The sequence below is a fragment of the Cavia porcellus genome, unplaced genomic scaffold (genome assembly GCF_034190915.1).
Source record: "Cavia porcellus strain 051 isolate PalLab524CR breed Dunkin Hartley unplaced genomic scaffold, mCavPor4.1 scaffold_26, whole genome shotgun sequence".
In the NCBI taxonomy this organism is placed as follows: Eukaryota; Metazoa; Chordata; class Mammalia; order Rodentia; family Caviidae; genus Cavia; species Cavia porcellus.
This window is the reverse complement of record NW_026947509.1, coordinates 27,575,396-27,598,229: the sequence shown is the minus strand read 5'-3', so window position 1 is coordinate 27,598,229 and position 22,834 is coordinate 27,575,396. Positions and strand designations below refer to the sequence as shown.

Below are 22,834 nucleotides of genomic sequence, written 5' to 3'. Positions count from 1 at the left end.
ATATGCTTATTATAATTCTAGCATGCATGGGTAAGGGGAGAGAACTACAAAAACACATTTCACCTTTAAAATGTTGCTAGTCCCAATGTATTCTAAACATTGAGAAAGAAATCATTTTTTCTCCTTTCCCTCTAGTAGGAATCACATTCTACGAAAACCAAAATTAACAAGGGAAACCCTCTTTATATATGAACATCAACTAATAAATGTAGAAATAGAAGTAGAAAAAGCTGCACCCTGTAATTGCCAACTGTAAACTGAACAGTGGCTCCCAAAGTATTCAAATCCTAATTCCTACAACTTGCAAATGTTAGATGAATTAAAAATCTTGAGATGGGTAGATTATCTTGAACTTAATCAGGTGGGTCCTTAAAGGTAGTCACAAATGTCCTTTGTGTCCCTTAGCTCATGTGATTTAAAGATGGAAGTAGGAATAAAAAAAAAGATGGAAGTAGGGGCCATAAATGACATAATGGACTTCATTAATTATAAAGGGTGAGAACAAAGATATTCCTTAGAATATCTAGAAGCGACCAGTCCTGGTGACACTGTGACAGCAACACACCTGAATAGCTGCAATAGGAAACTTAATATACTGCTGACATGATACAAGCAAAATGACTGTCAGTAGGGCTGGGATGTAACATTAGCAGTTGGCCTTGCCTAGAACACGTGAATGCATGAGGCCACAAGTCTGATTCCCTACCCTGCAAAGCAAAGCAAAACAAAAAAACACTCAGATAATTGCTCAACATTAAACTCTATAAAGGATGGAATCAGATGTTGACACTGTACTCACTGACCCATTCTAACAGCAGGTATCATATCCTTGTGAATCACAGTGTGAGATACTCAGCCCCATCTGTCAAACACTCTGTGTGTGCTCTCTGCCTCTGAAATCAATAATGTCTAGATCTACCTGTTAATTCATAGGGAGTAAGACATTAGAGAGCCATGCCAAAGAGTACCACAACTCAACCAAATCCAGAATGTTTTCATAAATAAATGACACTAAAGACAAAACTTAAAAAGAAGGAGAAGATTTGTTAAAGATTTTCAAAGAAACTTGTAAGATTCAAACCAAATGCAATGTGGACACCTCCTTTGGATTTTCACACAAAGCAAATATAAAAATACATTTTGTAACATTTGGATAAAACCATACAGAATGAATATTAAAATGATAGTCAATTTTGTTATAAACAGTAACAGTATTGTAGTGGTAATTTTTGTTTTTTGATACCCGGGATTGAACTACCTTGCACTTGCCAGGCAGGCACTTATGCCACTGAGCTAAATCCCTGGTGGTGGTGATTTTTTCTAAAGCTTGTATCTATTGAGGATGCAAACTCTTTAGAGAAAACAAAACCTGAAATTTGTTTTAAAATACTTTAAAAAAAAATAAATTTGAGGACTGCGTAGGGATACATAAAACAAAACTGTAAAACATTAATAATTGTTAAAACCAGGTAACAAACATTTGAAATATTATTCTCTTCTGTTTTTGGTATGTTTCAAAATTTTCCTAACAAAAAGATTTTAGAAAAAAAAGGAGCAGAAAGCACTTTATCAACATCTACAGGACATTGCTCAAGCAGTAGTCTCAGGGGGAACCAAACTTGTAAGTTTTATTACAGGGAAGAATAAGGATAAATGAACTAAGCATTCAAGGTAAGAAAAACGAACACACGACAGGGCCGTAATTCTTATGTTTCACTGCCAAGTGCTTTGGACTACTGGTGGTGTATGCATGACTGTCCCATTAGGCAGCTTTTTATTAATTTTATTAGTAAAAGGACCAATAAAAGAGACTAGATCCATTTGCACCACCAATGAACTGGTGAAATACAGTTGACTTGGTCAATCAAAACCAAAATCAGTTTTCTCTGAAAAAAGCAATTAAAGCTTTAGTTTGACAAAGAATATACACAAACACAATGACACAGACTACTGTTTTCCTGGTCCTGAAACAAAGACAGTGTTACAAATGACAATAATTATATCTTCTGCTAGCTCCCAAGAAGTATGACTTTCTTTGTCCCACAGGGGCTCACAAATTATTTTTGTATCTCCCTAGCAGTAATTGGGTTCTGAGCTCATTAAGGGATCAACAACTGTAGTCAGGGGGCCAAGGGGAAACACTGCATCAAAGGCACAGCCAACTAGCACTCACCTGTTCAGCTAGATGAAGCAGCCTATCCACAACACAGGGACTGTACGTGGTAGAAAAGAGGGTTCCCCAGAGAAAAACAGTAGCACTCTTTTGTATCTCCAAAACAATGAATGGATGCTACAAAGATTACTGAGTACAAACTATTTTACCAAGATGTAGAATTTTATACAAAACACTAGCCCAATAAGTCACAAAACTTAGAAAATAAGACACCATATTCATAGGGTCTGTTCTAGGTACGCAGTAATTATTTCATACCGGGAAATGGAAACTTGCAGCTCAAGGAGGACAAATACACATACATGACTGAGAGATTGTCATTTTAAAATACTCAAAAGAATGATGAAACTTAGCCAATAGTCTTTTTTCCTATGCAGTTTAACATCAGGAAATGGCCATATAAACAAAGCAACATACTTAGTGAAAATCTGAAATTATATTAAAATGACAAAAGATGTTACTACCATCAAAGATTGTCAACTATGCAATCTAAGGAGACAATTAAGACAAATACCACCATTAAGCAAGAAGACCCCTCAACCTTAACAAAACCGTAGGAGCATGGAAAGGCAATTTCAGCATGTCAGCAAAACACAAGTTTTATACATACATGAGTGCATGTGCCTGCTTACAAGAATGCCTGTACAAACCATGCAGAGGATGCCAAGTTTCAGACCAGGAGATTTTATCTCCAAAGATGCTGGATCTCCATCAAGTTCATCTATATATTTAACGAAACCCCAAATAATACTGGTGCTGGGCTGCACAATGATACTCAGAGACCCCAGATTTAACTTTCTGAAACTTACAAATACCTTTGGAAAAAGAATCCTTTCAGATAATGATTAAGACAAATATCCTGAGATAAAGAGAATAGCATGTGTTATTCTGGTGGGTTCTAATGTTATCACATAAGTGATACCACAGAGAAGACGACAGAGTGAAGACTAGCATGGCACACAGGAGAAAGCTATGCAGAGGTAGGCTGGTGGGGGTGACAGACTAAGGAATGTGGGGCAGCTGGTAGAGGCAAAGAACAATTTTTCTCCCTGTTGTAGTCAGGGGTTGTACACAGAGAACAACTAGGATTAGGACATGGAGTTTATAATATTTTTATAATGGTCACCGGAAGTTAACACAGGAAAATGCAGGAAATCTATCTGCAACACCAAAGACATAGATTATTTAGTCAAGAGCCTAAACCCCACAGCAATGTTCCACATGAGTCCAGATAAAAACACAAAGCTCAAGACAATGCCTCCGAGTCCAACTGGAGTTCCAGAGCCCACAAGAAGGACTCACACCAGTCTCTTTTATGGATCCGTGCTGGGAGGGTCAGCGGTGGAAGCCAGAAAGTCTATGTCAGCAGGATGAAGGAGCTATGTTAGTGGGATGAGGGTTCTACGCTGGAGGCAAGAAGCCACACTCACAACAAAGACCAGGGCTATCCTGAAAGGCACCACAGCTGTCCTCAGCGACATGGAGGCCCCACGCTCCTCCGACGACAAGCACAGTCGGGTATGTGCCAGGAAGTAGCGTGACAAGTTCATCCTGGAGACCAAACAGCACGTCTTCCCCTCTGGAGCCAGGAAGCAATGCTCGATGTGAGGACCAAAGCTTCTCCAGGAGAACCAACAGCTCAGACAGCAACTTGTAGGAGAACCCACAATGCTTCCTTAACACCTCAACCCTCAACATCTCCCTTCTTCTCCACCTATTTATCCTGGCAACTTTCCTCAGGTGAAGCATCTTCACTCACTACCATGCTGATGTAATACAGCTGGCGTTAAATTGACCACCAGTTCTTAATCCATAACACTCGTTAAAGTGCCCAGAGGGAGCATGGCTTTGCCAGATTTCAGGTTTCTAGCCTGTAGAATTGTGAGAAAACACATTTCTATTGTTATAAGTTACCACAGTTTTGGTGATTTGTTATGGCAGCCATAGGAAATTAGCACCATATTATCCAGTAGTATTTTTGTGAACCATAAAAAGATCTGCAAAATTCAACTGAAAACAAAAGCAGCCTTAAAAAAAAAAAAAGGTTGAATTGACCCAAATGTAGCAGAAGTATACCACCTGGAGTTATTCGTTAAGGAAGAGGCAAAGCACTGAAACAGCCCTGCACCATATCTATGTGTTTATAAACTGATTCAAATGCTATTTTAAATCAGCAAGGAAGGATGTCAAAAAATTGGGGCAATCTGCTATCCACTTTGAAAAAAATATACAATAGTTTGGATTCTACCTTAAATCATACTCCAAAGTAACTCTGAGCTAGATTAGAGATCTGTGGGTGCACACAATCAAGCTTTCAAGACCTGGAAGATTAAGGAAAATCTGGGTATGATTTAGTGACACAAAAAGCTATGATGACATGGATTATAGAAACCATTAATGTTGACTCATTTGACCACATCAGAGCTTAAGAATTTTATATATGGTAGCTAATATGGAGGTTAAAATACAAGCAAAATTTTTTGCTCAATAGGCTAAGACACATGAACAATGAAGTAATAGAAAAGCCATCAAACTGCCTATGAACACACACTCTCTGGAGCAGTCCTTCCTCAGACAATGTCGATCAGCAAAGATGAGTAAAGTGATCGTGTTGTTTTTGCAATGGGAAGGGAAGAGACTACTACTGGTTAGGATGTATTAAAGTAGAAGGCAATTTAAAAACAGAGCAAGAGATAATCTAATTCAATACTTATACTGCCAAACCCCTCTCTAGAAGTACTTGCAGAAGTACAGGTCTAATAGGCACAAGGTGCTCACAGCAGTACTATTACAAACAAAAGCAAGGAAGAAGACAAGTATGCCTCATACATATATAGTAACTACTTGGTAGGACACTGGCAATAATGCTACCATTCCTCTTACAGCCTGGAAATGGTACAGTCTAGTGTACTGCAGGGGTTCCCATGAGGAACAGCAGCAGGATGCTTACATACAGGATGACTAATCAAGGAAGTAAACATATTAGAGATCCTGGGATCTAGGATTCTCACTGTTGGAAGAGGTGGTTCACCACACGACAAGGCGTGTGCACATGCACATGTGTCCACATAAACACAGCTCATTTTTTACATGTTGACTGATTGAGAAGTCTGATAACATTCCAGTAACCTACCTGGTACCCAGACCCTTCTGCTCAGAGTATCAAATGCCATGAAAAGGAAGCAGCCTCTTTAAAGAAAATGCAGATTCCAGGACTGGAGCAGGCAAACTACAAGGGCCCAGAACAGCTTAAAGTTCCACAAAGCAAGCAAGAGACTAAAGGGGACATTCAAAAGGACACAGGAGCTGGCTTGAGGGGCTTCCATGAGTCAAACCTGAGACAAAGAAAGTACCAAAATAAAATATCAATAAAAGATAACCTACTGAATGAAATGGAAACCATGCGCCGGTATTGATATAAGTAAATGAACTGAAATTTCGAGAAATGAAATAATTTAAAATTTGACTTAGTTTCAAAAGTACCCCCTCACACACACACATAATCTACTTAACAATTACTGTACAAAGACTTCACAGTGCAAAAGGCTGGAAGACCTCAACTTAATCAAGTAAATAAATGAACATGATTGGTAATGGGACAAATTCAAAGCTTGCCCCATGGAAAAGAATGCAGAGAACCCAGCATCCCTTCTGAGTATGTATGCCAAAGACACAAATCTTATATCTAATCAAAGGGAAACACCAGATAAACTTCACTGAGGGATGCTCTACAAAATACTGTCTCCTCAAGGTATCAATATTATATCAGAGAACTAGTACAGTTTGAAGAAGGCTGAAGAGACCTGAGAATGATGTGTTTGTGAATTCTGAATGGGTCCTTTTGGAAAGAAGTAGATGGGGCTGAGGTCAAGAGACAGCAATATATTTGTGGCTATCCTGTGGCTAAGGAGGAAAGCATCTTGGTGGTTCAGACACCTAAAATCCTCTGTAAGTTCCAAGATAATACCAAAAAGAATTAATGGAGAATGCATATTGCTTATAAACTAAATATCTTAATTTGGAAATAAACATCAGTATAGCAAAGGGGTGGCAAAACCCACATTCTGATTATAAATTCAATCATGGTTCAAGTGCTAAGATCACTGCACATTTCATCCAATTTTCATGTATACTGAAGTCTGTTATCCATTCATTTTGTCAGCGTTCAGGAAATCAGAGTTTTGGAACCACCAGAAAGTGCTGAGAAAGCTACCAAGACCTCAGCTAGACACATGCAGTAAGTGACACATATCGGGTAGCTTCAAAGTCCATACAGAGATACTATCTCAGGAACAGTCTGGAGTCAGTGCCCCCAAGAAACTTCTCAGACACTATACCACAAAGGCTCCACTGGCTTGCAACTAGCATTGTGGGCCCAGTCCCAAGCTATCCTAAAGGACAGTAAGACACTAGTCTTAGGGACACTCCCAGACAGAACAACTCAAGACATACACAAGGAACAGAGCCCAAGGGGCAGTAGAGAGTGTCAATCACCAATGTCAAGGGGAAATACAAATACATGCTGTTGTAGTCTGGGGTTGTACACAGAGAACAATTCAGATCAGGACATGGAGTTTATAATATTTTTATAATGGTCACCGGAAGTTAACACAGGAGAATGCAGGAAATCCATCCACAACACCAACAACATAGATTATTTAGTCAAGAGTCTAAACCCCATGGCAATGTCCCACATGAGTCCAGATAAAAACCCAGAGCTCAGAACAACACCTCCACGAGTCCAACTGGAAGTCCAGAGCCCACAAAAAGGACTCACGCCAGTCTCTTTTACGGATTCGTGCCGGGAAGACCCTAGGGTCAGCGGTGGAAGCCAGAAAGTCTATGCCAGCAGGATGAAGGAGCTGTGCTAGTGGGATGAGGGTTCTACACTGGAGCCGAGAAGTCACACTCACAACAAAGAGCGGGGCTGTCCTGAAAGGCATCACAGCTGTCCTCAGCGACACAGAGGCCCCGAGCTCCTCCGACAACAAGCACAGCCGGGTACGTGCCAGGAAGCAGCGTGACGAGTTCATCCTGGAGACCAGGCAGCACATGTCTTTCCCTCCGGAGCCAGGAAGCAATGCTCGATGTAAAGACCAAAGCTTCTCCAGGAGAACCAACAGCTCAAACAGCAACTTGTAGGAGAACTAACAATGCCTCCATAACGCCTCAAACCCTCTCCACACCTGTCTTCTTCTCCACCTATTTATCCTGGCAACCCTTCTCAGGTGAAGCATCTTCTCTCAATGCATGCTGATGTAATCCAGCTGGCGTTAAGTTGACCACTAGTTATCAAACCATAACACATGCACACACATGCAACCCTATTCCTTCAGAAACCAGGCAGACAATAAGGCAAGCAGAGGTATACACCAGAGTCAACAGTCCTGTAAGGCTCCTAATGCATGCCAAGTATTCAGTATGCCACAATGGTCAAATTGACAACAAAAGCTAAATACTCTAGGAACTAATGGATGAGATTTGACGGAGAAGAAAAGACCCTCCATTATCACTTCAGTCCTTTTGCACCATACTCTACATAAAGATCTGGTCTTAAAATCTTAATATGAGGCCTAGAAAGAAAACAAGGGTTGGAATCTGTTCATCATCCCCCTTCCCTCCACCCAGCAGCATCTTCAGCAGTTAGGCAGAACCTCGGCCCTAGCCATCCTTGGACCAGAAGCCGAGGTTGGCCATGATAGCATCCACACTTTGCATATACTACTGCAAAACCAAAAGCATCTTTCACAGGATCAAGGAATAATGAACTACGCCTCTAACTGTTGTCTCTCCCACGTAACACCATCTTTTTCTCCCTACACTTAACAGTCTCTCAAAGGGACATGATGATGACCATGTCCATCCCCTGCATAAACTGTGGATGATCCCTGTTATGCCCTGCTGAGTAACTGTGCAGGGCATAGAGACAACAGGGAACTTTCTCCTCTGTGGCTGGCAAGTCAGATCCCAACATGAACAAGTACGTCAAAATAGAAGTCTTGTTTCAAGAGGAAATCAAATATATATTCCTCAGATTGAACTTTCACACACACTAGACCACCTAATTTAAGAAACTAAAAAAATTTAACAGGCAAAAAGCAAATCAATTTGTAATTCATTTGAAACATTTACAAAATGAGCTAAATAAAAAAAAAAAAAAAAAAACTTTTTTTTGGTACTAGGGATTGAACTCACAACCTCATGCTTGCCAGGCAAGCACTTATGCCACTGAGCTATGTCCCCAGCCCTGAGATAATTATTAATACTGTTAGAAAACATATCCCATAAAAGTGAAATTAAGTGCAATATATATTGCTACAAAACAAAACTGACAAAGAGAGTGCTACATATTTGATTTTACTCTAGCCAGCAAAATCCTGGACAGGAAGGTACTGCAATGATTTGAAGAGATATGCTCAGAAGCCTGTGGCCATCTCTGAGAACATAAAGGAAAGGAAAAGTCAGTTTAAAAGTTCCGCTCATCCACCTTCATCAAGTAGGAGACACCACCAAGTAACACAGTTCCTAACAGGAGAACGGCAGGTAGTGCCATCTTTTCCTTTAAAAAAAAAAAAAAAAAGAAAGAAAAAAAGAAGAAGAAGTTTTTAAAGAGAAAGTTTAAGAGGACAAAAAACTTTCCATTCTGTATGACAAGGAGCCAGAAGCCACAATGACTCCTCTCCAGAAAGCAAGCTGAAAAAGCATTGGTGTAGCCAAGGCCGTTGTAAAGGAAGGCAGTATGTCCTGTAGAGGTTGTTAGAAAGGGAGCCCTTTCAGAAAGTCACTGGTGCCACCTCAATTTCAAAAGAAACCACCCTCTTTAAAGCACGATTGAGAGCCCCCTCATTTCTTTCTTTCTTTCCTTCTTTGAGAACTCCTCATTCTGTACCTGCACTGTCTCCCCCAACCCTGACCTGTACTTGTTCTGGGGTCAGAGGCTTTTCTCCAGTCCCCCAAGGCATGGCAACCTCTGTAGCAGTTTATCCCTCTGTGTCTGCTAAGCTCCCAGGCTGGGCCAGTCTGCAGGTGCTGCTAATAAGCCCAGAGGACAGCCTTCCCTCACCTAGGAATTCTGAAGGGGGAAGCTCAGCCATTCATACCTAGGTGCATGACCCTAGATAGGGTCTTTGCTCATAGCACCCTCTCAATCCCAACTAACCCAAACTGAGCTGCCAGGGCCAAGTGCTAAGCAGGATTGACACATGACATCTGCACAGCCAACAGTGTACCCAGAAGCACTAAGAACAGCTTCTGCACAGAGAGGCAACACACACAGACTGGCCTGGCTTTGGTGCCTTCTCTCCAGAAAGAAAACAGAAGTAGCATTAGTCCAGCCAGCCAAGGCTCAGTGAAGGAAGGCTACCTTCCCTGACTCAGAAAGCACTATGTCCTACAGGTGGTCAGGGGCTCCTCCTGTAGCCCAGCACTGCACAGCATCCTCTCACTTGGCAGAGCAGGGCCAAGCACCACTGCTCCCCAGCCTCACCCACAACCCAATGAGAGGAAGATGAGGGCCAGGATGTACACTAATGAAGAACACAGGAATTTATGCTAAGGAAGGTGGCCAGAACAGAAGATGAACAAGAGGGAAGAGGCAGCATTTAACTTGATCCAGAAAAATGCTTTTCACACCATCTATACCTAACTCACACACACACACACACACACACACACACACACCAAAGCAACCTGAACCGTGACGGTCTGTTAATCCAATCACATGCAAACCTCTAGAAAAAAGTTGGTCCCTGAAGCTACTCACTGATTGAGGCTGCTCATTCTCGGGTGGGCCAAAAACATAGGTAGAGCTATAAACACAAATGAGCAAGCCCAGGGACATAACTCAGCGGCACAAGCACCTGCCTGGCAAGTGTAAGGTTCTGAGATCTATCAAAACAAAACTAACAACAACAACAACAAATGAGCAAACTCAAAGACAGCTTTCTTATCTTCAAAGGAAGTAGTAAAAGTCTTATTGAACTCAAGGCTGGGTGCTTGTAATCCCAGTGCTCAGGAGGCTAAGGCAGAAGAGGATTGTGTTCACAGCCTGGGCAACGCAGAGTTCAAGGCTAGCTCAGATTACACAGTGAGATCCTTCTCAAAAAAATCAAAACAAAACAACACAGACTAAAACAGAGCCCTTTCAAACAGGCTGAAATCTGAGTGCACCTTTAGAGACCACCTTCCTCACCTGCATAAACACCTCAGGCCTTGGTTGTGTTGGAGAGCAAGAAGCGACACACCTGGCAGTATAAGTACAGTTTGCACTGTCCACCTCCAGGGACTTCTGAGAATACCAACACACAGGACAGAGTGTTTCCAGAAACATTTAATTGAAAACAATTCCTCCTGATTGCTCACAGCCACTTACTAACCTTAGGCTTCTGCATCTGTAACTTCCTACTTCTTGTCTGGATAAGGCTTGCTGCCACACAGCCCAGCCTCTTGAGAGCTCTCCTCATCACAAGGCCTGAGGCAGAACAAGAAGGGCCTACACTCACCCTGGTTTAATTAATACTGTACAAGTAATACACTGGTACTACACAGTGCTTGCTTAGTGGTGGTGAACATAAAAATATAAAACACAATCCAACAAAACAAGGTAAAAATTGGCCAACTCCTAGTATCCTTCCTGAAGTATCTCAAAAACTATCATCTAACATTGTCCAGCTACCCTTGGGCATCCATTAATACATAGCTTAAATAAAAATAGGACCTTGTTATATGTACTGTTCACTCACCTGCTCTACCTATTTCCATTTAAAAATAGGTTGTAGCAGTCTTTCCAAGTTTTACATGTATATGTACCTCATTTGTTAACCATATGTTGCTGAATTAAGTGAACATAACAAGAAATTTCCTATGGAGGGCCCTGGACTTTTTCTCTTTTTTGAATACAAAAAATGCTGAAAGAAAATTCTGTTTATTTGAGCCTGAACCTTTGTAGGATAAACTCCCAGAAATAGAATTACACGGCAATGCACTGATCCATACTGTGGAGTAAAACTGTCCTTTCAAAGAACTATCTATAGTCACTGTCTCTGATATATCTGTCACAATGACAACAATGAAGATGGTTGCTCTCTTTCCCCCCCAAGTCTGGGGAGAAATGATTTTAATGGAAATTGTTTGATCATTAGTGAAACTGAAATCTTAGTTAGCTTACTAAATGTCTGAATTTCTTGAAAGTGAACCCCCCTCCGTTTTTTTTAAATAGTATTGGGATTTGAACCCAGGGCTGTCATTCTGATCTAAACTTTTAGCCCTTCTTTTTTTTTTTTTATTGGAACCTGGGACTGAACTCATGACCTGGCGCCTGCCAGGCAGATGTTTGTGCCACTGAGTTATATTCCTAGGCCCTTTAGCCCTTTTTAATGTTATTATTAGAGAGGGTCTTGCTAAACTGCCCAGGCTGGGAACTTAAAATCCTACCTCAGCCTCCTAAAATGATGAAATTATAGCCATGTATCATCATCACTCAGGATCTCTACTACACACTTTTTATTTTTTTTTAACAGCAATAACAATAAAAACCCAATCAATTGCCAGGCATGGTAATGCATGCCTGTAATCTCAGCACTCAGGAGGCTAAAGCAGATGGATGGCTGCGAGTTTGAGGCCAGGCTGGGTTACAGAATAGTGAAATACTGTCTCAAAAAGACAAAAACAAAACAAAACAAAAAATCCAATCAGCCAACAGAGCAGTAGGAAAGTTTAGGAAACAAAACAAAACACTGCTGAAGGATATGGAGACAAAACTCATGAGAAAATAATACTGAAAAGGACAGTGGCTGAGGATGCAGCTCATTGGTAGTGCATTACACTCACTGCCTGGAGTGCAAAAGGGCCTGGGTTCAATCCCTAAAGCTAGGGGATGTGGTCATCTTTTTTCCTCACTACGCATACTATAGACAAAATTTAATGATCTGAGACCTACACCCCCAACCCTGTCAAAGTTCTGCTGCATTTGCAAACATTAATCCTGCTGTAGGACAGCAACTCTCCAATGAGGTAATGTTGGCTGCAGGAGTCACATAGCATGTATTGAGTTCTGGATATGGTGGTGCACAGTCCTCTATACGGATGGTGGACTGAAAGGATAAGGACAGGCAGTGAAGTGCTGGAAAGCTGAAGGTGAAAGCATAGTCTCTGCTCTGCATCTCACTGGAGCCTGTCTGTCTCAGGCTCTTCCCCAAATGGGTGGATCATCGTCCTGCTGCTCCCCTGGCTCTATTCTCCAGTTTTCCAATATCTGGGGGCCCACATTTCCCAACAGGTTGAATGCATTCCTACCCCACACTTGTACTTCCTCTCACTGCATTCAGAACAATCTCTCCAGGAAGCTGTCTGTGCCTGCACACTCACTTCAGGCTCCAAGGAGTGTCACTTCAATAGCAAGTCCTCCAAGAGAGTTCTTGTCCAGATACAACTGCCTCCTGCTGCTCTGAACTATTTTATTCTCTCCTCTTCATCAGCAACTGATATGCCACATATTTGCTGGCCTGTCTCCCCACACTAAAATGTGACCTCCACAAAAACCTCACAGAACACACCTGTTTTAGTTTGCATATTATCCACCCTCTACACCAGTATCAAAGTGTGGCAGTTGTCAAGTTGATACATTTACTTCACTGCCCTCAAAACACCACCAAAAGATTAAGGATTTTTGTGTGTGCATTAGAGACACAAAAAAACTGAAGGAGATAATAAGAACCTGAAAATACAAGAGGGCCATTAACAAGAAAGAGTTGAAAGGGTGGAATCCTACACCAGTCATGGGAAGGCCAAAACAACCTCACTGGAAGGAGGAAAATCTGGGTTGGGAACAAAAATAAGAACTTAAAAAGCAGCTAGGCATGTTGGTGAATGCCTGTAATCTCAACATTCAGGAGGATTGATGGGCGTTCAAGGCCAACCTGAGCTACATAACCAGGTTCAAAGCCACTGCACTACACAGTGAGACTGTCGCAAAAAAACAAAAACAAAACTTAAAAAGTGGGGCAGCATCAAAATTCATACCAAACTTTGCACAGCAGGATGGTGTCCCTCTCTGACCTGGCCAAAGGCTGTCACTGTTTTCTCAGGAAAGGGAAACACAATCTTTGAACTGGGGGCACCAGTCACAATGGTGGGTAGGAGTCCATTTTGAAAAGAGGCAGTAGGTTTTTCTCTGTTAGTGCTGAGATCCCAGGCCTGTCCCGCATGTGGCCACTGAGCAAGGCAGCCAGGCAAGGGGCTAGCAGACATTTCTCTGGGCATACACAGAGGAAGCAGAGGGCTTTAGTCTGGAGAAAAGTGAAAGCTGCAGTAGGCAGGGCATGATCACACATTCAGAGGTCCTGTGACACAGGAGCAGCCACAAAAATACAAATGGATAATCCAACAAAGGCTCTAAAATGAAAGCTAAAACCCTGTCTAACTTTTCTCTTGGCTGAGACAAACTACCTAACACTCAGAAGTTTATGGAAGAAAGGTTTATTTATCTCTCAGTTTGCAGAGGTTTCAGTCCATAATTGGCTGGCTCTAAGGTAGGGTGGCATGCCACAAGGGCAACTGTTCATGGTGGCAGAAGACAGCAAAAGCAAGAAGAGAAGGGACAGACAAGCCTCTTTTTTCCCTTTATATTGTATGCAGTCTACCGGGATCAGGACAGTGCCAAACCAGTCTGTGGACTGATCCAGCATTCACTCACCCTTAATCCTCACAATGTACCATGAATCAGTCACACCCTCTACCTTCAACCACCCTCAAAACAGTCCCATCTAAAAATGCATGAGGCTTTGGAGGGACATCTAGACACAAACCATTAACACTCTCCAACAGATGAAAAGCAGCCTGAAATAACAGTGACCCAAAGGGGGAAAAAATTACCAAAAAACTCAACATCGAGAGAGATAAAGAAGATACTGCATCCGTGAGTTACAAAATAATGGTAGAGAAAGGGGAAAGGGGTGGCAAGGAAGAATATATGTTAGGTACATGCTCCAACTCCCCACAATGAATGCAACTGCTATGTACTGTAAACATGTACTAATAAAAATTTTTAAAATGAGGTGCAAAGCCTCAATAGATAGGACTGTTTTTTAAGAGACATTGCAACATGATGAATATAGTACTCAATAATGACATACATTTCTAAATTGCTAAAAGTACATTTCAAATGCTTCACCAGAAAAAAAAAAACTGAGGTGATAAATATATTAACTTGGGGGCTGGGGGTTTAGCTCAGCGGCATAAGCGCCTGCCTTGAAAGCAGGCAGTCGTGAGTTCGATCCCCGGTACCGATAAAAAGGAAAAAGGCAAAGAAAAAAAAAAGATTCCTGTTGTCTTATGGGCTGGGGATTTAGCTCAGCGGCATAAGCGCCTGCCTTGCAAGCAGGCAGTCATGAGTTCGATCTGAGGTACGATAAAAAGGAAAAAGACAAAAAATATATTAACTTGATCTATTACACTGCATCATATTCATAAATCACAGTGCTTTGTAACTATGTAACTTGCCAATTTGTAATTTATAAAGACATATGAGGACTTTCAGCTTTTCAATTCAGCGGTCAATGCAGTAGATTTATAGATGGAAGGGAGATCAGCTTTTGGTTAGGAGGAAGGACATGTAAGATCTTCACTTCCGACTTCCAGGAGAACATGGTGGACAAATAACAGCAGCCACAGCAGCTCTCTGAGATTACCAGCTTAGAATCCAGGAGCAGTGCTGTGTGAGGAGTCCTAAGTGAGGGGAGATGTACCCTGCCGACCCAGGAACGAACTAAACTGAGAGAAACCAACTGTAAATGCAATCCTGATGCTATAACAGGAACAGATAAAATCTCAGCACAGAAGCTAGAGCCCCTGCCACTGGAAGCTGAGATTTGAATTTCCTGCTGCCACTGCTGCGTCCCAATCGGCCCGGCAGGGAGAGAGACGTGCGAAAGCTCTGAGAGTGGGAATCGGGGAACCAAACGGCGTTGAGAGCGGGACTGGCAGGGAACCCTGCATCAACCTGCGATGAGTGAGAAAAATGGGGACCCTTTCATAGACTAGGAGGCTCCAACAGAGGACATTCTGGGAACAGGCAGACTAGCCAGAACAGGGCCCTGCAGCGACTTTAGTCACATATTCCCCTCTCAAGCTGGATTGGTGGGGAGCGCTGGACCTGGTGACGGCGCGGACTAAGATCCAGTAGCCTAGCCCAAATCAGGTCCCTGTGCCTGGCGATGCACCCTAGCAGTGAAGCATTCACTAGGTTGATCTGGAGGGACGGGACCAGCAAAGGCTGCCCAGTTCTGTGTCTCCCTAGTACACTGCAGTGGGCAGGAACACCTAGCCAGCGGATTCAAACAAACTGTAACAGACAAAGAGAAAAAAAAAATCTGGGCCTCCTACATATGCGTGTATGGAAGGAACAAAAAGTATGGGGAAAGGGAGCAACAAGAAAGGGTCCTCAGTACCCAATCCTAAGAACACTGATCCAGGAAAGGTAAATGCAAAAGAGAATGAAGACAGAAAACATGCAATATTAGACACAGCACCAATAGTCATCAAGCAGTATCTCCAGAGCCCCATAGACGAGTTCAAAAATGAAGCATTTAATGAAATAAATCAAGAAATAAGTAGAATAGTTAGAGAAATGCTAAGCACCACCCAAGAAAAAACAGATGGTAGAATGGAAGAACAGAAAAAAAGGAGAATTGTTTGATGGAGAAAATAGAGAAAACATAGAATACGTGAAGCAGGTTCAAAGAGATTACCACGAAACTAAAAACTCTATCGAAAGCTGGCATAAGAGCTTGAAAGAAACTAAGGATAGATTATCAGAACTGGAGGACAGATTTGGAAGGTGGGAGCATGAAATGAAAAACTTCTTAAAAATAACAAGAAAACAAACAGCAATAATACAAAGGCTAGAAGATGATAAGAGGATCTACAACTTAAGAATTAAGAACATAAAAGAAGAAGTCGGGACACAAACAAATGAACTACAAAAGCTACTCACAGAAATAATCCAGGAGAATTTTCCTAATTTAGCAAAAGGTCAAGATACTCAGATGTATGAGGCATACAGGACCCCAGCCACCTACAACCCAAACAGAGCTACACCCAGGCATATAATAATCAAAATTCCAGAAATCCAATATAAGAACAGAATACTAAAAGCCGTCAGAGACAAGAAACAGATCACTTACAAGGGAACACCCATCAAAATTACAGCAGACTTCTCAGCACAAACCATCAAATCACGAAGAGCGTGGGGGGAAATAATTCAAGCTTTGAAAGATAATAATCTCCAGCCAAGATTGATATGTCCTGCACAACTGTCCCTAGAAATTGATGGAAAAACAAGGTACTTCCAGGATAAAGAGGAACGAGGGGAATTTGCAACCACCAATTCAACTCTACAGAGATTACTGCAGGATATTCTAAAAATGAAAAACACCAAGATTCCAGAAAAGTGGCAGAGAGGCCACAATGAATGGAGCAGAAAGCGAAATGAAGAAGACAAACTGACAACTAATGACAGAAAAAGAGCTCAACAGAAATGAGGCAGAGAAGGTTGGATGGTAGGAACAGCCATTTTGGAGAAAACAAGACATCATAATAGGTAGTGCTGATTTAATATCCTCTTGTTTTGAAGTCCCATCAAGCTTTTGTTCTTCTGTCTCCATCGGTTTTAACCTGTTGTATCTTATTGGATTTTATTATATGTGATAATATAAACAAAAACTTTTATAGACAAGGACATTATATAGAAACCATTGTTCATTTTCTGTTAGTTGATTCTAAATACCCTGTAATACTGTCATTCTCTTGAACGGTTTTACATTGTCTTGATATGTTTGATGCTACAGTATACGAAGTTACACCTAAAGATTTTAAGGGAAGAGACACTATGGTAACTACTTATATGTCGAGAGTATCTTGTGGTGAAACACTATTTTGCTTAAATGGCTATGTTTTGACCTGCGCTGTTTTGTTGTTATGCCCTCTTTTTTATCTCAATCTCCTTTTTATTATCTACTTTTTCATTTTTACCCTTTTAATTAAGGAAAAAATAAATTAAAAATAGCAGGATATATTATAGTAACCCACTTTGATTTCCTATTAAGTTGATTTGAAACCTTGTATTGCTCTCACCATCTTGTTTTGACTGATTTTCCTCTATTCTGTTATGCTTGATAGTACCGAGTTCGAAAGTTTGAAGACAATAAGATTCATTTTGATGCCCAATCTGGTTGACTATTATCGTCTTTTGAAGTCCTCTAATGTCTCCAATGTTTTGGTTTTATTGGTCTTATTCTTTACTGTTTTGTTCAATTTTATTATAACTGATGATATAGGCAACTCTTTTTAAGATAACAAGAGGCATTATGGTAACCATTGTTGATCATCTTGTATTTTGTTTTTATATTATGTATTATGTCCATCCTTCTGATTTGACTGACTCTGTCCTGTTATGTCACATTTAGTTTTACTTTCTTCAAAAAAAAAAGTAATAAGAACTGTGGGAGTAATAAAACCCAAAATGTATAATTGTCATTGTACAAAAGAAAGGAAAAGAAAGTGTTCTAAAAGATATAACTGCATATATATTTAAGTGTATAAGATAGATAACTATATTACTGAGTTTTATTGGATCATTGAACAAAACTGTTTCCAGTCTCACTGTTTGAAAGTCGCCTCTATATGCTTTAATTTTGTAACTTGAACAACTATTTCTAAGATGACAATATGTAATTAACTAGGGATTTCCTACTGTTTATTTTTTCTGAAATTCTGTATAACTTGTACTCTTTCTCTGTTTTTTTTCTTTCTTCTCCTTAAATTAAAAAAAAAAAAAAAAGACATGAGAACGAAGAAATAGAAAAAACAGCGATCTTAATTCCAAAAGTCCAACAGTATAAAAAAGTAAATGGGAAGAAATCTAACCAATAAATCAAGAAAAAGCCCAGGGTTGAAGAGCATGTATTTCCAAATGAAGAGACCAAGAGAACAGACAACGCAACAGCTGAGAACCAACTTCAAAGCAATCTTACCCTGCATGCTATGAATTTTCTGAAGACAGCAAAGTCGTCAAGCTTCACCAAGGAAGACTGTCACAGACAAAGGCTCACGATTCAGGACGGCTGAAGACTTCTTAAAACCCGAGAACCTGGGAGGAGCAAAATCAGGTCCAAATTCTTACTCAACTAACTACAAAGGGAGAAAACAAAGCACAAAGTATCTCAAAACCTCTTTCTCTGGAAACCATTTGAGGATGTGCTCCATCAAAATGGAAAAATAACCAAGACAGGAGGATATGAGTTCCAGAAAACCAAACTCCGTGAGAACATTGAAAAAAATTCCAGGTATAGTCAGGTTGCAAGAGATTGGAGACATTGAAAAAGACTAATTCAAAATGACAAGAGCAATACTGCACTTCATCATACAAAAGACCTTTCTTGAAAGGAGACTTTAAACAATTGACATAAACTCTGAGTCTCAATTTAATGATAAATACAAAGAAACCTAAGCAAACAAGATTTTATAATTCGGGGGAGACAGGCAGGAGGATCGCTGTGAGTTTCAGGCCATTCTGGGCTACATACGTTCAAAGCCACCCTGCACTACACAGCAAGATCCTGTCTCAAAACAAATAACAAAAAAAGAAAAAAACTCCAAGAAGATTTGTAATAACAAGAAGAAAAATATATCTGGTAAAGTAAAAATAATACTATTATGCATCTGGCCCAGCTGTGCAAGGCACTATGTACATAGCATGCTTATGTATAACAAGTTCTAAATATTAAACTAACCCAATTAAGGATCTATCTTAGCTACTTTATACAGCCATGAGTCTGTCAGTATAAAGAAAGCCAAGGAGTGAAAGAGAAAGCTAGAAACTTCACATCTGCTGTCATTGTCAAGCAAAGAAACAATCCCTGAAACAAGAGATACAAATAAGTCAAGCAAACATGTTTAGTATTGGAAGCCAAGAATGGAATTCGCTAAGAGGCAAAGGAGCATTCTCTGCAGAGAAAGAAATGTGACCGGTGGAAGGGCATTAGGACTTCTTCCTTAAAAGCCTTTCAAAGATTGATTGTGTAAATTATGAAGATATACTCTTGATTTGAAATGTTTTTAATTTTAAAATATATAAAGGTGCCATTAAATAGTAAAGAAGAGCACATATGGTCAGTGTACTATTACCAGATTAATAACAGCAAATGTCAAAGGGATGACTATATTCGATACGACTTTCAGATTTGTCTCAGAACAGAGGTCTAGCTCATCTTAAATGGTAGTTGAGAAACTGCAGAGAGCCTAGTAGAACAGTAGCCTACCAGGGATTTCATCTTTAAAATGTCTCTAATTCTAAAAATAAAACATTTTTAAATGTTATACATGTAAATAGTCCCTTTGGGTTATTTTTGTTTGTTTCCAAATGTTGTGCTTTTACAATTTAAGGGGAAATGGATTCTGATATCTTATAATGGTTGAGACTCTATGTGTCTGCTTTTTCTCTCAGTCAAAAATCTCCATATGCATCTTTTGACTTTGCATCACCATAACTCAGCAACTAAGAAATAGCCATGTGCTGTAAGTCTTTGAGACTTTCATGACTGAATAATAAAAAATGCAAGGGACTCCTACCACTGGTTGGCACAGAAGTATGCACACCCAAGAGGCCAAGGCAATATGTACTCCGAAGTATCTCTCTCTTGAAGCCCTTTCAGTAGATAACTTCCAGGTGGGAGGCCCTAGTGGAGATCCATGGGAGATCTTTAAGGACATCACACTACACTGATCTAAAATCCCACTCAAGTCAGAAGGTCTGAGGTGAAAGTCACTCAAGTTCATAAAGCCCTGATTCCATAGAATCAGTCAAGCCCTCTGCCCTCACAGCATCCACAGTCTACCAAATTCTTACCTTGCTGCCGTATGCACTACTGGGTCTAGACGGCCCCATCCTGCCAACTCCAGCTGGTAAAACTTATCTTTTAAGCTTAAAGACACATTCTTTAGGAAGACATTCCAAGTAACCACTGCCGCCTAACTCCACATCTGGTACGTATTTCCATAACTGCATCTGTGACCCTGGTTTTTCTTGAATGTGAATCTTCTAGATTACACCATCAACTTCATGAAGAAAAAAAATCTGTTATCTTCTTTTCCGTTGCATCCCAGACCCTAACAATGGCTGGTAATGGCAATTTCCAGCATATATTTTCTTTACATGTGTATATGTGGTAATGGTAATTGAACCTGGAGCTTTCACACTCAGTTACATACCCAGTCCTTTTAATTTTGACACGGAATCTCACTAAATTAACCAGGCTAAGCTCTGATGTGTGATCTTCCTGCTTCAGCCTCTTAAGAGTGCTGGGATTATAGGTGTGTACCACCACATCTCAAATAAGGTGGAAGTCAGAAAATCAAAACAAAGCCAAACAAACAAAATATTTAAATTCTCCAACCAGAAGAATGGGAGAAGTCAGCTGTCCAGAGGGCAGAGACATAGATCTGCCCTAGTGCTTCCTTACACTTGATGTACTTTCTCCCAGGTGATTTTAGTTTGATTCAACTGTACTTGCTGCACAGAACATAGTATCAAGAAAGCTTAATCCTCATTATGAATTAGTTACACGGTTTTCAAAAGCTCCCTCAGATTTTAGAGGTATGCTTCATTTTCTCCAAATCTAAAACTTTCAGTAGGTTCATTAATGGTTAATGATTCAGAGAAGTGAAAATTTCACACGCTGGCGGTTATTTTTAACCAAACAGCTTTTTGGCTACTTCAAAACACTGCTTTTAAAGAGTTTACATTAGCATTAAACCAGTCGAGTGTTCAACATGATCAAAATATAAAGCTAAGCACTAGATTATATTCCATGTTTCAGTACCAGGTTTATCTTCATAATGGGCTTACTATGGAGCGTGGCCACCAGCAACCTCAGACGAAATCCTATCCTGTGCCCTAACCTACCTGAAAGGGTTTTACTAAACCAGCTAAGAAAGCAGTTGACTTTCCTTAAACATCAAACAAAATGTGTGAAGTCATTCCCAGAAGGTTTGGGATAGCAAACCCAGATACAAAGAGCAAAACTCAAAGCTGAAGGGCAAGTAAGTCATCCTGTAAATGAGGATTACAACCTCCCCATGTTCCTCCAGGCATTTCATCTGACTGTCAGCATTTTTTTTTTTTTAAATAACACAGGTCGGTTGTTCCTCTGGTCTGCAGAGTATGCAACATCATGTCAAGTTTGACACTTTTCTCTGTCGGATGGGAGAGAACACAGGCAGAGACATATCAACACCTGGCCATTTCTCTAAGGGGCTACGCAAAATATACTCTCACAAGTCATGTGTCAGTACAGCTCAGGGACCCAACACCGTGTTTGTTACCCACTAGGGATGCAAGAAGTATTTCTTCTCGATCAGGACACGCTAGTGAGGCTTCCTGCGGAGGGGCCTTGGCGCCAGGCCCAGGCCAACATTTCTGAACGCCGCCCGGTATATTGGGGGGCCCCAGACGGAGGAAAGGACATCTGGCCTCGGCGCCGCGCCCGTCCCAGGGAGGCCGCAACCGGGTATGGAACCCTCCCGACCCCGAGACGGTCACTGAGAGCCGGCGCGTAGGCCACGCCGCAGGTCTCACCTCGCGCCCCAGACCAGGAGAAGCGAGGGGCCGCGCCGGCTCCGCCCTCCCCAGCGGGGAGAGGGCCCCGGCCTGCACAGGAAGGCTACGTCCCCGGGGACCTGTGCGACTCTGTGGTGTGCGTTTGGCGTGCTCCCACGTGACCCACATACAGCCAATCCCGGGGCGACAACGTACCATCGAGACGACCGCGGCAGGGGCTAGAGCAACCACGCCAGCCTCTACCCGGCCCAGCTCGGCGCTCGCAGTTCAGTGCTGCCGCCATCTTTCTGGAGGAAGGGGCCAGTCGAAAGCCTCTTCCCCGTCATTGCTTGGCACTCACAACGCTACTTGCCGGCCCCGGCCGCCTCTTATCCTCGTGGCCACCTGACCCATTCTAGAGAAGCACACTTCCCCCCACTGTAGTTGCCCATAAGGCGAAGATTCTCATTACCTGTTCCAATCTTATTAGCGTGAAGAAACCAGGCTCATAAGGTAGGAACTGTGGCGGAACGCGGACAAGGCGCCATCTTGGTAAAGGAGAAGAGGCTACGCTTGACCTCCTCCCCGCCCCCAGCCTCTGTATGGCCAACCGCCGTGGGAGGGGTTCGGCGCCTGCACCGACGCTGACAAGGGGGACGCGTCTGCGCCTGCTCTTTGGGAGCCGGCCGGAGTAGGGCGGAGACAGGCCGGGCAGCTCCGGCCAGGAAGGAGTTGGCAGGGGGAGGTGCGCCGTGATGACGCAATTTGCCTGCGTGCGGGGCGGGGCGGGTCCGTGGCGCGGTCGTGGGCTCTTCTTTCCGGCGGTCTAGCTGGTAAGTGTCTTTCAAGAGTCCTCGCTGTGGTGGGGGCTAGAACTGTATGCCTGCCCTGCCCTGGGAAGTGTGGATACGACCCTCTCGCCCTAGCCCTTAGGCAGCGTTCTGTGTCTCTGAGTTGTGGCTGGAGGGGCGGGGCAGGCGTGGGAGAGGAGCGGGCCCTCCACCACCCGAGCGGCCCGCGTCCCCAAGTGAATGCGGGGTGGACGCCCCACCCCAAGAGCTGCGTAGCCT

The 22,834-nt window shown here is 42.0% G+C and overlaps 2 protein-coding genes across 7 annotated transcripts in view; one reads left to right on the top strand and one right to left on the bottom strand.

The window, feature by feature from the left end:
* Positions 1-22,418, bottom strand: part of Hdlbp (high density lipoprotein binding protein) — a 67,061-nt gene extending 44,643 nt beyond the window's left edge. Inside the window, exons 1-2 of one of the 4 annotated variants that reach the window (XM_005005678.4) lie at positions 22,237-22,376; positions 18,202-18,317 (exon numbers count right to left, since the gene is read on the bottom strand). The gene's annotated coding sequence lies outside the window, so the exon portion shown is untranslated. Of the gene's footprint in view, positions 1-18,201; positions 18,318-21,803; positions 21,944-22,236 lie in introns of those variants that run through there. The other 3 variants (XM_005005680.4, XM_005005679.4, XM_005005682.4) reach the window with 3 other exon arrangements.
* Septin2 (septin 2) overlaps positions 22,066-22,834 on the top strand; it is a 41,303-nt gene continuing 40,534 nt past the window's right edge. For 2 of the 3 annotated variants that reach the window (XM_005005677.4, XM_003474558.5), the window contains exon 1: positions 22,476-22,597. The gene's annotated coding sequence lies outside the window, so the exon portion shown is untranslated. Of the gene's footprint in view, positions 22,278-22,475; positions 22,598-22,834 lie in introns of those variants that run through there. The other variant, XM_013157362.3, reaches the window with a different exon arrangement.